This window comes from Mytilus galloprovincialis, chromosome 5 (genome assembly GCF_965363235.1).
Source record: "Mytilus galloprovincialis chromosome 5, xbMytGall1.hap1.1, whole genome shotgun sequence".
NCBI lineage: Eukaryota > Metazoa > Mollusca > Bivalvia > Mytilida > Mytilidae > Mytilus > Mytilus galloprovincialis.
In genome coordinates this window covers 70,210,292-70,219,657 of record NC_134842.1, presented here as the reverse complement: position 1 = coordinate 70,219,657, position 9,366 = coordinate 70,210,292, and positions in this window count along the sequence as shown.

Sequence of the window (9,366 nt, the reverse complement as noted above, 5' to 3'; positions counted from 1 at the left end):
CAAAAAATCCACATCAGAAATGATTGCACTTTCAGTGATAATTCAGCGCAACTATAGTTAAAATGAATAGCATCCAGTCAACAATATTATGGATTGAGCTGCTTTAATTACACTTTTTTGGACTTTAATCTTGTGATTATAAATTAGAAAGTTATATTCTTATTTAATTGTGTTAAAACATACATTTAAATCAATTATTTCGTACTTTCAAAAAGTAAACAAACGCAATTTTTCCCGTCATCCTTTATTCTACAAAAGACAACCTCGCATATAACAGTGAAAATGAACAAACTGGATTCGCACTAATATTGTATAAATGCATCGTGTATAGTATCACTTAATTCTTTCAAATATTTTACTTTTTATGTAATGATTTAGTATGGTGTGCCCTAGAATTGAAATTATGTCTATTGTACACAGCTCACAATATTGACAGCAGAATTCCATCCTGAAACTTAAAAGGAAGCTGTCTTGGAATGATGATTTTTTATAATTGGTTATTGGTTTGAAACTAGGGTCCACTAAATCAACTTGATTTTATTGTTTAAAACCGATCTGGTAAATATTGCATGTATGCCATGATTAAGGCGAAGAAGAGGTTGGGGAGTCCGCAAACATGTTTAACTCCGCAAAATTTTGTATATACTGTCTCACGTTAAGTGTCTGTAATGCCGTGAATATCGTTTGTAACTGTATGTCAGATGTTGCTTTTTATTTTGAACAGAAATTAGGCTGGTGGTTTTCTTATTGGAATTCCTATACATTGAATTTTGTCGCTGGCTTTTATAACTTACCTAGACGTATGGTTTTGCTCATTCTTGAATGTTGAAGGCCTCTTGATGACATATAGTTGCTAACATCTACGTCATTTGATCTTTGGCGAATATAGTTGTCTCATTGGCAATCGTATTGCATCTACTTATAACGTATTACTACATGTACATTGTATGTGCGTTCTTATGCCTTTTTGTGTTTCAAATGAAACAATTGTTGTTAATTTTGATAGTAACTCTTCATTTTACTCGACAAGAATTACATAACTGATTCATGTCGAACATGAACTAAACCATCACACGAATGAACCGAACCATGACACGGATATTTCAGTAATTTTTAATTGAGTGAAAAAGTAGGTATTTTTCAAAATAATTAACGGCAGTATTATATCACGAGGAAAGTATGTGATGTAACAGACAGAAAGATAATAACTTTTTTAATGCACGTTTAACCAATTAGCAACTTTTAAATTTTGACATACGCAAGCTTTGTTCTGTGTTAAATCATTAACTATATGATACAACTTGTGATGTACTAACATATTTACTTCATACAAAGGTACTTACTAGCTTGAATTATTGATCAGAAGTTCCTTTTACAAAATATCCGAATGTTTACATTTTTGCATTGATTGTCATCAAAAACACTTAACACCGTCATGTCAAACTTATCCAAACTATGACAAAATCACTGTACTAAACGCTCCTCGATATAACGACCTTACTATCCGTGATTTTGATATCCTCATACATATATCTCTTGACTCTATAGTTATGATAGTTCTGTATTTCAATCAGAGTGGACGTAAAACATGTATGGTGAAAATACAAACTGAAGTAGAGCGATGTATAAAAAGTAAAACAGTACCGGCATTTTCTTATGAAGCAAATAGTGGAATAAACCCGGTTATATAGCCTTCCAGAGAGCCGTGGTGTAGTGCTTAGTGCATCGGCCTACTATCACAAAGGTTCCTGGTTCGATTCCCGTTCGGGATGAAAATTTCAGGAACTCAATTTTTGGCTCTCCCTTGACACCATTTGCGAGTATGGTCTTGAGGAAACGATGATAGTCCGTCGGAAGGGGACGATAAATGGCTGACCCGTGTTAAGAGAGACATATCTCTCGCACGTTAAAGACACCCTTGCAGATTTCGAAAAAGAGCAGGCTAATGCCACTACAAGGCAGCACTCGCACCCGCAAATTGGAAAGGGATTAATATAAGTTGCAAAACTTATTTCCCAATCCACTATAAATAAATATGTTCTAACTAAACCTCTCACTCATATGACAGTCGCATATAAGATGCTACATTGACAACAATGTGCGAACAAGCTAAATTCAGACACACCACACCGGTCCGTGTTACACTTATCAATTCAAAAACACTTCTCAATTCATTTTTTTTCTAAGTTTTCAAATTTTAGTAATTCAAATTTTTTATCAAGTTTTTAGATATTAAAATTCCAAATATTTCATTTTTTGAAAGAGGCAGGGCCAATTTGTCGGGATTTTTTTCATTCGATAAGATGGGTAAATCATGTTTTAAATAGCCCGATAAATGCTTATTATAGTTCATGAAAATACGTCACATCATCTATTTTCATACCTTGAACAGGTATTCCTACAAAAATAAGGCTAAGACTATTGATTTTTTAATATCGATTTTATCCTTTATTCAAGGTGCCATACCACGTAACTTGTCAAGGAGCCAAATAATATCGAACAAATTCTAATTGTGTTTTGATCATTCTGAATATAAATATATCTGTATTTGTCTTGTTCTTTAAATCTAAGGTTTTATCGCCTATTAGATAAGATAAGATAAAACATTTTTCGATATCCTCATACATATATCTCTTGACTCTATAGTTATGATAGTTCTGTATTTCAATCAGAGTGGACGTAAAACATGTATGGTGAAAATACAAACTGAAGTAGAGCGATGTATAAAAAGTAAAACAGTACCGGCATTTTCTTATGAAGCAAATAGTGGAATAAACCCGGTTATATAGCCTTCCAGAGAGCCGTCGTGTAGTGCTTAGTGCTAAAATTTTAACAGGAGAAAATCTTACATCAGTTGGTCATAGATCACTGTGTGTTACTAACACAACTTATATTGCCTTTTCTGGCATTTTAACAAATCGACCGTTCGTTGTGATATAGATGCAACAGGTTCTTGATGTTTTATAATTACCTACAATTACGATTTATAGTGTAATTGATTTAATTTTATGATGACTTAGGTACCGTTGTAGGGACAGTGGTCAAAATTTCAGTGCTAGTATCTACACAGTTTGTGAATTGGCGACGAAATCGCTGTTGACTGCATTTGTTACATATAATCCGATGTTCAAAAAAGATTTCGAAAAATTGTCTGTGCTGTTTGAAACTTGTATACAAAGGCCTTATTTTAAGTTTTGTGTATTTTACACCCGCAACATTTGGGCTTCATTGCTATTTCAATTCTCGTGTTATTGGTTATGTACAGGCACCTACATCAGTATGACGGCAGTTGTTCCTTGAATATATGTAATAAATGTAAACACATGAATAGAAAGTAATTAATTCAAAAGTATGGACATTCATAGGAATGCACACAATAAGCGTTACATTATTTTTTTCTTTAAAATACAAGAAAAATGATATACTAGTAAATTATATAGTCAAAATGAACCAGACTGACTCTATGAATTTAGCAAACATCAAAACAAAATATGATAGAAACATTAAAATATAATATAACAACACAAAAAAAAAATGCAACATTTATGAGCGAGATTCGAACCCTTTCTTCTAAAACCATGATTTATAACTAGTTCTGTGCTGTACTGATTGAGCCACTACGCTGCTTATCCATAATTTTCTGATCAAAGAGCTATATCGCTACAGTTTTGCAGTGTTACAATTTGTCTTTAAACAGTTTTTTTATGTAATAAGGACACACTAAACCTTTTTATTTTTTATTCTGTCGGCACTTTTTGAAATTGGCCCTTCTGTAAAAACATTTCCGACAAATTGGCCCTACCTCTTTTGAAAATTCCACAAAAATATAAATTCCGTTTGTGAAATGTAATAGTTTAGGTATTTAAGCAAACTTCTATAATACTAAACTGACCTACAGTTTTGATCATTTCGATATTAGAAAGTTTGAATGTTTTGATTTTTGATAAAAATATAGGAAAGGGTAAAATTCTTAAAAGTTGATATCTGTTACAAGTGCAAAACGGAATAAGAACGGAACGAAACGAAATGAAATTTACAAAACCAAATCAAAACGAAATCAATATTTTCTGAAAAACTTGATATAATATAAAATGAGTCTCTACCTTGCTTGATACACAGAATGAACATGATAAATATGTTCTTTAAGTAGACAAACTCGTTAATTAGACTTGATTTTGACACACTTAGATTCCCTTAAGTTATATATACAGCAAGCAAAACATATTGGTCAACATTGTGGTTACTGCTCTAAATGTGGTTATTGTATATATTAATCTTGAATATCTCCACGAGGGGCTTCAATAATGGCACATTTTCAGGCTCATATCCAGGAATTTGAACAAGTTGAGGCATAGTTAGCCAACGTTTTGACTGATGCTTGCAACAATTATAAGTATTTATCAAATATGTAGTTCCATTAGGGGTTGGTGGACTTCCTGAACCCTTAATTCACCTCTGTCTTAATAGTGTATTGACTTGAAATATCACGATATGAGGATTCGGCCCGAAACGGGGAAAAAGCTCGGCAGAGCCTGTCATTTCCCCGTTTTTAAGCCTCATCTTTATATCGTTGATATGTCAAGTCAATACACTATTATTGTCTATTAACAATAGCTCCATGTAAAGAAATAAATAGTAATAGTTTGTTTGATATAAAAAAAGAAGATGTGAAATGATTGCCAATGAGACAACTTTCCACTAGAGACCAAATGACACAGAAATTAACAGCTATAGGTCACCGTAGGGTCTTCAACAATGAGCAAAGCCCATACTGCATAGTCAGCTATGAAAGGCCCCGAAATAACAAATGTAAAAATAAATCCAACTAGAAAATCTAAAGGCCAAATTTATGTACAAAAAAGAATAAAACAAATATGTAACACATCAACAAAAAAGTCAAACGACAACGTAACCACTGAATTACAGGCTCCTGACTTGTGACAGGCACATACTTACAGAATGTGGCGGGGTTAAATATGTTAGCGGAATCCCAACCCTCCCCTAACCTTAAGTCGTCTTAAGTAATACCCGACCATATATAAGCTAAAGACATTATATGCCCCTTCATAGGTAATGAGGGCATTACTTAGTAAGTGTTGCCCTTAACTAATTCTTGCCAAAAGATGACTGGTATATTGAATTAAAAATTGATATTTAGTTTGTAACTCTATAATGTTTATGTCATACCGCATCAGCATTTTTTATGTCCCATTTATAGGCATTATGTTTTCTGGTCTATGCGTCCGTTCGTCTGATCGTTCGTTCGTCTGATCGTTCGTTCGTCCGTTCGTTCGTTTGTTCATTCGTCCGTCTTTTAGGTTAAAGTTTTTGGTCGAGGTAGTTATTGATAAAGTTGAAGTCCAATCAACTTAAAACTTTGTATACATGTTCCTTATGATATGTGATCTTTCTAATTTTAATGTCAAATAAGAGATTTTCGTCCATTTTCACGATCCATTGAACGAAGAAAATGATAGTGCGGATGGTGCATCCGTGTTCTATGGACAAATTCTTGTTTTAGATCTGTTGAGCAAAAAACTATATTAACCGTCATTGAATGTACCATTGTACTTCTTGAAAATTTTCTCTAGAAACGACGTTCAAGACCCATTGCATACCAGTAACTTAATGGTAATATATACATGTATTATGTATGAATACGTGAAAATATATGAAACATAAAATATAAAATCAATAAAATTAAATTATAGTTACTGTCCCTTTGATATTTTTCGTCCCTCTTAATCTAACGATTATAATTACACCCATCAGTACTATTGTAGTACACGTTCCTTTACATTTAATTCAAATGTTTTATCGCGTAATTACGAGTTTTTAATGGACACTAGTATATTATCATATTATATTTCATTGTTTAACATTTATAATTCATTCATATCCATATATAACATATATAACATAAAAATATTTTTTCAATACCCTTTTTATTTTGATTATTATAGCATTTTAGATATTAAGACATATTGAGAAGATGTTCATATCCACTAGTAATTTTGTCAGATGACTACGATTACAGTAGCAGTTATGAGTCTTTGAAGCATGCTCCTAAAGGTTCTTTTGTTAATATTATTTTCATACTGGTCAACACTTTGTTTTGCTTTCACCAGGCTTTGGAGAAGATATTTTTCGAAGAATTGATAGAAAATAACATAGCAGTTTACTATCTAGCTCATCTTACCCAAATCATCAAGTCAGGTGCTGTCATTACTTAAAATCATTATATGTCTCCTAATCTGGGAAACAATTTTAACATTTAAATGAACTTTTTTACTTATGATCCTGGGAAGATCCACCACAAAGTAACATATATAAAACCATACAAATAGTACACAAATACATGTTTTCATATACCATCTGCAATATAAAAAAAAAAAATACATCACCAACAATTAAATCTTATATGTGTTCCTCTCCCAGCTACAAGATGCGTCCAAAATCAAAGATGTGGAACACATTCGATCATAATCATTTGGTAGCCAATGCAATAAGTGTCTCCATGACAGTCTCGAACATAAAAAAAAACTTAATATCAAATAAAAAACACTCTTTATAGTAGTCAGCACTTCGGTGTTGACATGAATATCAATAATATGGTCATTTTTATAAATTTTTCGAAAAACTAAGGATTTTCTTACCCCAGGAGTAGATTACCTTAGCCGTATTTGGCACAACTTTTTGGAATTTTGGGTCCTCAATGCTCTTAAACTTTGTATTTGTTTGCCTTTTTAACTATTTTGATCTGAGCGTCACTGATGAGTCTTATGTAGACGAAACGCGCGTCTGGCGTATCAAATTATAATCCTGGTACTTTTGATAACTATTTATGGTCATATTGGCTGTCATTGTGCAACATGTTTAATAATATTGAACCCTATGGGAAAACAGAGAGCTCCTTTTGTCAGAAAACACTGTCAAACATCCAAACATACTATGTTTAGAATATAGATTAAATAGAATACTTAGTTTGGACATTTTTATAGCAATTCAAAATAATAACAATTCCTTCAGCATGGAAATGACTATAATATACCTATACAAACTGATAAACTGAATATGTCACAACATCATTAAAGTGAAGTTAAAGTCTTATAGGATTGTAAGTATGTTTTGTCTTATCACCTTGCACTTTCACTACTTGACTGTGGTTTTCTACAGCAGTTAGTTCAAATTTCTGACCAGTTGAACAATTTGATTTTATAAAATAAATTGCAATTTGGTCAGAATTTTGAATAACGCAGTGAGGTCGTTGATACAAATCAGAATTAAGAAACTGAATGGGTCTATCAATGCCCATGCTACGTCAATCTTTAAAGACCCAAATGTTGTAAAACACCTATCCTACCTCCATGACAAATATGTTGTTGTCCCCGCAGATAAAGCCCCAAACAATATCGTTTTTGTATGTAAAACTCATTACATTAACTGCTTGATAAACGAATTAGGTATTGACAATTCACTTGGAAACTCAACATATACCCTCACGACACTTATCAAAGGGGAAATCCTGGATAATCATAGGTCTGTTCTGTGTTCCTTTGGAATTTCAACCAAAGCTGAAGAACTGGATCTGCCATCACCGTATTGGATACCTAAACTACATAAGTGTCCTTACAAACAACGGTATATTGCTGGGTCTTCCAAGTGCTCCACTCAACCTCTTTCTAAATTATTAACATCTATTTTATCAGCAATCAAAGACGGGCTTCAAAGTTATTGTGAATCTGCCTATTCTAGAGGGGGCGTGAATCAGATGTGGATACTTAAAAATTCCAAAGATCTTTTAGAGTACATACAATCTAACTCTCTTTCATCTTGTAACAGCATTAAAACATTTGACTTTTCTACTCTGTACGCTAGAATTTCACATTCCAAACTAAAGACAAATTGAAAGAGTTGGTATTGCTTTGCTTCGTAAAAAAGAATGGCCAACGTAGATACAAGTATCTTGTCTTAGGGAGGGATAAATCCTACTTTGTAAAGGATCACTCTGATTCGAACAAAAAATTCTCTGAAACTGATATTATCAAGATGCTTGATTTCTTGATTGAAAACATATTTGTTACGTTCGGAGGACGTGTTTTTCAACAGACTGTTGGCATTCCAATAGGAACAAACTGTGCCCCTCTACTTGCCGACTTGTTTCTTTATTATTATTAGGCTGACTTCATGCAGGAACTTCTTAGGAAGAAAGATAAGAAGTTAGCAATATCCTTTAACTCTACTTTTCGCTATATAGATGATGTTCTTTCACTAAATAATTCAAAATTTGGTGACTATGTGGAACGCATCTGTCCAATCGAGATAGAGATAAAGGATACTACAGATACAGTTAAGTCGGCCTCATATCTTGACTTACATCTAGAAATTGACAATGAGGGTCGGTTGAAAATAAAACTTTACGACAAAAGAGATGATTTCAGCTTTCCAATTGTGAACTTTCCATTTCTAAGTAGCAACATTCCAGCAGCACCTGCAAACGGGGTATATATCTCCCAATTGATACGATATTTCCGTGCTTGCATTTCCTATCATGATTTTCTTGATAGAGGGTTGCTGCTCACAAGGAAGCTATTAAACCAAGAGTCACAAATGATATCGGATATGTTCCTTACGTCGTAACTACAATCCCATTCCCTTTCATGAATGTGACCTACCGAATTAGACTATTTACCGGATTTGTTATCACATAAGCAACACGACGGGTGCCGCATGTGGAGCAGGATCTGCTTACCCTTCCGGAGCACCTGAGATCACCCCTAGTTTTTTGGTGGGGTTCGTGTTGTTTATTCTTTAGTTTTCTATGTTGTGTCGTGTGTGCTGTTGTTTGTTTGTCTTTTTCATTTTTAGCCATGGTGTTGTCAGTTTGATTTAGATTTATGAGTTTGACTGTCCCTTTGGTATCTTTCGTCCCTCTCTTGCAATTGGTGGATAGCAACAGTTACAGTCAAGTCACTGTAAAGGATTAAAATTGAAAACATCAAATAAAAGACAGTTCATGATGAAATAAATAAATAGTGAGATGACAATAAAGTCTTCTAATAATTCAGTATTCACATCTGAAAGATAAAGAGATACTTTAAGTAATGTAAAGGAAGACAAGTTAAGTTCCAAAAAGACAGCACTTCAAAAATAATTCTTAAGATGGAAAAATGTTTTGAATTTAGCAGAAATTATTTATTATTGTACAGTTGATCAAATCTACCCTCTGATTAGAACAGCACACTCTGGAGTTAACATTGGTCATAGGGGCATACAAACAATAATTATAAGGAGTTAAAAAATAACCACAAATTGCCAATATAAGCAGAGACATTATCCTGATTTTCACTCAGTGGACGTGGGCCC